Here is an 8,778-nt window from a genome sequence, read left to right on the forward strand (position 1 = left end):
CTCCTGTGGTGATGACACACCATCAGTAGGTGTTCAAGTCAAGGCAAATGTATTTTTATAGAGCCTTTCAAAGCTGCTTTACAGAATATCAGGATGTTAATGTTTATAAAATCTTAATAGCTTCATTCTTTATAGTCACATTTACTGTAGCAAATTGGAGCTGGGTAACAGTTTCCATGTTGTGATGATGCAAGCAATCTAGCTGATATTTGCTATAAGATATATCTCCCTATACTAATAAAGTCAGGCAGAGTTATATTTCCAACTTTACTTAATAGAGTTGGGTGATCAAGATGTAAGTCGAGTCTTGCAATAATACAAACAATCAGGCTTGAGACTTTCTTTGTATACATATGTACGTGCGCCCGCACACACACACACACACACACACACACACACACACACACACACACGATTGGAAGTGTTGAACTACTTCTATTTTGTATCATAACTGGCTTAATGTCACTAAAAAAGGTAGTTCACTAATAATTACATTTTGTCATAATTTTCTTTTTACATCATTAACAGTGTTGGGCAAGTTACTTTTAAAAAGTAATTAGTTACAGTTACTAGTTACTTCTTCCAAAAAGTAAATAAATTAGTAACTCAGTTACAAATTTTTAAAGTAACTAGTTACTTAAGAGAGTAACTATTGCGTTACTTTCAAGTAAAATTAAATTTTAAATGCTCAAACGTGACCCCACCTCTACCCCTCTTTAAAGGAACTTAAAATACATGTGCATGTTCAATTATTTATGATAAATCTGAATATTATAATGAAATGGACACTTAATACAATACATTATTAACAGAAACATGAAACATTGTACACACATCTAAAAAAAAAAGTTGCTGTGGGACAAAGTGAGACTAGCCTCCAATCAAATGGCATGTATGTAGATATTATGTTTATATAGTGGATCAATGCAAATAACACGATAGATTTTTGGGAACTTTTGATATTTCCTTTTATTGTTTCTTTAATTTCTTGAAGGAAAAAGTAATGTATATACTTCCATTTAGAGAAGGCTACTTTTGGATTATTTGGGCTCGTCACTATACCAGTCTCTGGTTGACTGACTGGCTTGTGTTGTTCGTTGTGTGTCCTGTCCTGTCCGATGATGGGTCGTTCGCGAATGAGCGTTAGTGATGATGGATCGACTCGTTCGCGAATGAGCTTTTGAGGAGTCGTTCGCGATTCGCGAATGAGCCGACTCTAAGAGCCGGCTTTTTTAGTTGAACTTCGGGAGCTGGCTCGCATATCTGAAGAGCCAACTCTATTTTTTCAAATTTAGCCTATAGAAATTAAATAATTATGTAATAAAAATTGAAATATTATAGTCAAAGTCATTTAAAGAGCCGTTTGTGAGCCAAAGAGCCGGCTCTTTTCAGTGAGCTGAGTCAAAAGAGCCGAATTCCCATCACTACTATGCGTGCTTTCGAAAACCCGCCCAACTCTACCTCTGATTGGCTTACAATGAAATTTTACTCTACCTCAGCCAATCGTCAGCATTTATGCGCTTGTCTCGTGCTCTGCCCACTAACCAAGGAAGAACAGTAAAAAAAAGTATTTGCCTCTCGCTCAGAGATCTAGTTGGTCTGATGAAAAAAAAAAAAAACAGCTTCATCATCAGTTATAGTAACGCGCCGCATTTTTTGGCAGTAACGGTAACGGCGTTATTAAGATGAGAAGAGTAATCAATTAGATTACTCGTTACTGGAAAAAGTAATGCCGTTAGTAACGCCGTTATTTATAACGCCTTTATTCCCATCACTGATCATTAACACCATTGTGTCATTCACTCACACCTGCCAAGCTCAAACGAAAAAGCAATATATATAAAGAAAATAATAATAAATAAATAAATATTATAGCAAAAATGTAATAACTACAACTAGTTTTAAAATAATGGGGGAAAATCATTACAAAATGCTTTCAGAACTTGAAATAAAATAAACATTAACTGAAAAAAAAAAAATATATATATATATATATAAAAATTGTTTATTTCAGCTAGATTTCTGATGTTCTCTTTTAAATGTAGTTTTACTTTAAAAACAAAAAAGGTGACTAAAACTTACATAATTAATAAAAATAATATGGACAAAAGCTACTAAAATAACAAGAACACAACAAAATTTCTGAAATTCAAATTCAAATGGAAAATATAAAATTAAAAACAGATTCAAAATATGAATAAAAACATTAAGTTTTTACGTCAATAATATGAAAGACTTAAAAAATAACTTTTAAAGATGTCTTTGATTTAATGATGGTAAAACTTAAAAAAAAAATGTTATAAGGTACTGTATAATTTGAAAAGAAAATAAATCTGTAATTATTTTTGACAGGTGTTATTTAGATCTTAAGTAAGTATTTAGATCTTCACACTACATTGTGCTGTGTATTAATGAAAATGTCTGTAAAATGAATGGATAATGTCCCTTTAATGAGCTGCCAGCACTTGTTTTGTTATTTTTTTAGATTTATTTATTATAGATTAAAACTAGATTATTAATTATAAATATCAGACATGACAGCACACATTATTTTGAATCTGATTGTATTAACATATGGGCAATAAATAAAAGCCTGTTTTGTTGAGTATTATGTTTTCTCGTGTTTATCCTGAATTTGATAAAACTGAACGGGTAATCTTTTATTTATTTTACCCTTTTATTCAGTTACCCAAAAGCACAAGACAAACATAGGGCAACATTGCACATCTGAAACCATGTAATAAAATAAAATAAAATAAAATAAAATAAAATAAAATAAAATAAAATAAAATAAAATAAAATAAAATAAAATAAAATAAAATAAAATAAAATAAAATAAAATAAAATAAAATAAAATAAAATAAAATAAAATAAAATAAAATAAAATAAAATAAAAGATATACATACATTAGAGCAGTTACATACATTTGAAAAGCTTTAGTTTTTTATTGTTTTTATAAGCTTCTTATTTTGTGATCTCATATTAGAAAGGGTTTCAAAGTATATTTTAAGATCAGTTACAAAATCAGTGTTACAAAATGTAATATATGATGGTTTCCTTTAAATTACTTCTGACTTATAAATATAACATTTTGCAAAGATAATTAACTGATTAAAAATGTAAATATGTTTATCAGAAAAATATGGGTTTTGAAAACAAAGTAAAATATCATGAAGTTTTAAAATAAGGGCTTTATAAAAAATGGAAAAAGGGCTAAAATGTTCAATATCTTCAACAGATAGTTAAAAAAGGTATTTATCACAAACACTATGAATATATCTGCTAACAATTGCATTTACAGGATAACAACTATAAATAATTTTATATTCTATAAATTATTTTACTTTATTAGAAACGACTTATTTATATGGTTACATCCAAATGCTGTGCCAAGATATGCAATGAGGTTTAAGTCATTATGATACACATGGAGAACTGGATCTAACAATAAAGCAATGTCTTATAAAACAGGAGAGACCATTTACAAAAAGTTGGGGATTTTGTAGGGTTGCAATATTAATATTTACATCAAAAAATGTAGTTAAAATTATTATGCAACTGACAATAGCTTTAATTACTGTGTTAAATATTTATTTTCATTTACAAAAAGTCATATTTTGTAATAAAATTAGGGTAAGTGTATAATCACCCATTCTTGTCAATAAGCTGGTTTACAATTATTGTTATGCTGAACACATTTCTCCATATACAATGATTTGTTATAATGAGTGATATTATCATTTTTCCATATAAAACACCGGCTGGAAGAAAAATTGTGATTGTATAAAATTGACCAGTAAAGTAAAACTGAACGTGTAATCTATGTGTTCAAGATCAAACCCAACTGATCTCTCTCTCTCTCTCACACACACACACACACACACACACACTGTCCCATTTCCCTCAAATGTTCTCATCCCAATTCCTAGAATTGGTTTTCTTATGAAGCCTTTAACACCGTGTCCACCACACACAGGATCTGAGCAGTCAGCGCTCAGTTTGAAATGAAAATGAGCCGCCTCTCCAGATCCCGTACAAGAGTGGAGAAACAAAGGACGGAGAAAAACAAATATTGTTTATCAGTGGGGCGTTGAGATGGGCTGAAGATACCGGAGCAGATTCAATCGCTGGATCAGACAACCTTGTAAAACAAAGTAAAGTAGAGGGAAGCAGGGCTGGGCGATGGGAAAGGACACAGAGAGCTACAGGGCCGCAGTACAAATGAGTGTCATCCCTCAAAGAACAGCTGCATCTTCACTGTAACAAGCTAAATCAAGTATGTGCTATGTGTTACAATGACTTTCTGTTTGTCTCATGTAACCTACATTATCTTTTGGCACTGATTGAACAGTAAGACATGACATCAAAATTGACCCACTGTTTTATATATGTCAATAGTTGTTATTGGTCATGCACCATATGTTTTATTTATTTATTTATTTATTTTTTAATTAATGTTCAGAAATATTCATAAGAATACAGTATACAATTTTGGAGTCAGAATTTTTTTTTTTTTTTAATGTTAAAGAAATCTCTTATGCTCATCAACACATGCATTTATTTTATAAAAAAATATGACATATTATATAATATAATTAAATAACTGTTTTCTATTATAAAATGTAATTTGTTTATTTGATGGCAATGCTGAATTGTCCAGTCTCCAGTGTCACATGACCCTTCAGAAATTATTCTGAAATTATTCTAAATTATTTCTGCTCAAGAAACATTTCCTGTACATTTCACTACACATACTTAAAATATATTATAATATCTTTATGTCTCTTTTGATAAATTTAAAGAGATAGTTCACCCAAAAATGAGTTTATGTTATTAATTACTCACCCTCATGTTACTCAAAACTCCTAAGAGCTTCGTTCATCTTCAGAACACAAGTAAAGATATTTTTGATGAAATCTGAGAGCTCTCTGACCTTGCACACAGCAATGCAACAACCCAGAAACGTCATAAGCACATCAGAAAAACAGTCCATGTGACATCAGCGGCTCAACTTCAGTTTTGCAAAGCTACGAGAATACTTTCTGTGTGCGAAGATAACAAAAATAACCGCAGAAGATATTTTGCTGTCACTGAGCAGCTTTGATCCACAGTACAACTGACAAAAATACATCAAATATGAAGTTTTAGAAATTCATCATCTGGATCAAGTCTTTGGCAGAGAATAGATCGTCCCACATTCTCACACACAAATCAAACTAATCGCTCTAAACAAAATCAATAAAGCTTTCATTTCAAGTTGCCTCTGTACTGTATATCTTCTGGTACAACTAACCAGTATCTATTTAAACAAGTCCCTCAAGTCTTTTGGAGCTAACAAAGATGCTGCACTGTCGCCAAACACAGAGAGATTCCAGAACATACATGTGTCTGTTAAACGCTAGAGGAGCTCTCCAATGGGTCTTACTCACCGGCTGACTGTATAACATTTTTATTTGTCTGCTCTTTTCGGGCAAGAGGATTTCCTCTCACCTTTTCTGTGTCAGAGCACAAGAACAAGACCCTCTGGATCAATACTCCCGCTCAATGCCTAGAGAACTGATTACATTACATAATACCTCACCTCAGAGGAACCCAGACCTGTTTTAGCTACCTGAATTTAGATCTGCTTTATATGGTTTACTGAAGTTTTACTGTTCTAAGCCTTTTGTTTTTAAGCATCACATAATGTGATTCTGTTTTTGCATTGATGCCATACTTATTCAGTTGTTATGAACCATCTCATCTTGTGGATTTAGTTCATCAATTTAAAATAAATAAACACAATATTTTAATCAAGAAATATCAAGAAATTAAGGCTATTCAATTTTAGTTAAATATTCAAAAATATTCTTAATTATTTTAGGTGAAATTAAAGATGTATTAAGTACAGTATATATATATATATATATATATATATATATATATATATATATATATATATATATATATATATATATATATATATATATATATTACCATTATTTGATATAAAATTAATCTTAAAGGGACAATAAGGTATTTAGGTATTTTATTATCTAAAATCAATATTTTTATTCATAAATATGCCCTCAATGGTGTACAAATACCTATGCCAATGTTTAAACTAATCCTCGTAAATGAAGAATTTATTATCTTTATATACATGGGACGGGTAGGTCGACGGAGGCTTCCATGTAGTTCCGCCATCTTGCAAAACTATAATAGCAGAGAGGGACAAAAAGTACTAAGCCAACGCGTTTCCACAGCGCGTTTTCGGTCAGAGCCAGAAACGCAGGTGCAGAGCAGTGAGAGGTGCTTGAAACTGCACCGGCAAGTTTAAAAGTCTGGATTGAATTCTTATTATGGACCATACATATGCCGCGCCACAGGAGAAGAAAACATCGTCGCCAAAACAGTCAAAAATAGAACGTAAAAGGAAACGTGACCGTAGATTACAGAAAACAAGAGTTAATGTCGGGGAAGCTTTTTCTAGGTGGAAAGAGCTAATGCTGGATAAAGATTTCAAAAGAGACGCTGAAGTGGCCAGTTTTCTTCTCGACAGGTAAGTCAGTGTTACAATCTATATTACAATATTTTTTTTATATCTAACAATGCACATTATTCAGAAAATATAACGAATAAAGAAGACATAACTACTAATTACAATATTTCATGTTTTCCACAGTCATTAATTCATACTGTAACATTCGTTTGTTAGTTGTCATGTTGCAGTTTGTTTGAAATAACACACCTGTTCACCTGAAGGAAAACTCGACGAAGTGCTATTAGAAGACATCCTGTCAAAGCTTTTTGGTACATATCGCCTACCGTAGATGCAACGTGCATTTGAAAAAGCGAGGCGCTGGAGAGCAAAATTAGTTTGAATGCAAAATACAATTTCACCACTAGATGGGAGTAATTCCTACTTAGTGTCCCTTTAATTTAATTTAAGATCATACTGACCAGATCTAATTAACTTTTTTTTTTTTTTTTTCTTTTTTTTTTTTTGGAAAAGTGATGCCATTGTTAAAATTTACTTACATGATTTTCAGAACAATAACACTTCAATGCAAGATCATATAGTACAGCTGTAACTACATAAACATATAGGGGATTTTGACACATATTTAGCATTTTAACAAGGATCAGAGCTCTTTAAAAGATACCCAGATAGATTATAATTCAAGAATTAAATAAGGAGAAACTACATTTTTACATTTACATTTGCATAAGCGAATACCCAGATATAGAATGACTATGTCATACATTGTATGTATTATGAAAGGATCACCAGTCAATGCAGGAGCCATGCTATTACATAGGAAGACTGACTATGATTTCTAGAATAAATGTGTGTGTGTTTTGACAGCTCAAAGTCAAAATTTGCTCGGCTCAGAATAGAGCCATAATAATATTGGCTGGACTGTGTGTGGATGACACAGTGGTGTCTTCCTGATCTCTCCAATAACTCAGCTGTTATTGAGAGCAGGGCCCGATCGTGGCCCCGCACCATCACAGAAGATAAAGAACAGCACATACACACGCAGACTTTCATTACAGGTGACCTATTTCTGAGCGCCAGCAATATAAGCTAAACACAAATCATAGGATGTTCCAACCATTAATCCAGTCTGACGTTAGGAATGAACATGACGAGCGGATATCAGTCAGAAAAGGAGACAGAAAAGGGTGAAATGTGAAAATCAATTTGTAAGGATGAACTGAAGTTGCAGCCTAATACATTTCTCTGGATGGAAACAATGAGAATAATTTTTTGATGGTTATTTAAGTTATTTAAATTTTTTTTTTTTTTAATCAAATTACTAATTGAAATTAAACATTTACTGGAGATTCTGGACACTTTTTTATTTTACCACATGAGTGCATTGGAAGTAATTTATCTACATCATTCATTGGTGATTATCTAACTTTTTTTTATCTTGAATATTTGTTTTATTGTACTCAAGGAATATAATATAATATAATATAATATAATATAATATAATATAATATAATATAATATAATATAATATAATATAATATAATATAATATAATATAATATAATATAATAAAAAACATGCAATTAATAAATTAAATGAATTAAAAAGAAATTCAAAATATTCTTAAAAACTATAATAGTGTATAAATAATGCGATGGGATAGTTCACCCAAAATTTTTTTTTTTAAATGCACGTTTAGGTGCATTACTGCCACCTATCTTTCAAATGGACCATTGACACTCTATCTGCAATCTCAATTAGGAGTGTCAATGGTCCATTTGAGAGATAGGTGTCGGTAATGCTCTTATAAGTCTGTGATCCACTATAAAGCAAGAAGAAGAAGATGCCTCACGCACCTGCTACTGAGAACTCACTCAGGAGGACGCGCTTAAGAGAGTTCGGACAGCTCGAACATTGTATGAATCAGAGGTAAAAAATGATATAAATACTGTTCAGTTTCTTGCACAGACAGATCGCTTTGTGTCTTTGCACATCAATGTATCATCAATAGCTGCAGGGTATATATTTTTTATTGTATGTATTTGTAAAGAGTGATAGACTGCAGCAGTTTGAGTTAAAAATCTTGGTTTGTGTTCTACTGAAGAAACAAAGTCACCTACATTTTGGATGCCCTGGGGGTAAGAAGATAAACATAAAATGTATGTTTTTAGGCGACCTATCCCTTTAAATAACATAAATTTAATTAAATGTTATTTATTGCCTTTTTTCTTTTGTATACAGTAAAATAATAATAATAATAATAATATTCTTGCAGTAAGTTTGCATCCTTGTAATTC

This window comes from Carassius auratus, unplaced genomic scaffold, assembly GCF_003368295.1.
Source record: "Carassius auratus strain Wakin unplaced genomic scaffold, ASM336829v1 scaf_tig00001751, whole genome shotgun sequence".
NCBI lineage: Eukaryota > Metazoa > Chordata > Actinopteri > Cypriniformes > Cyprinidae > Carassius > Carassius auratus.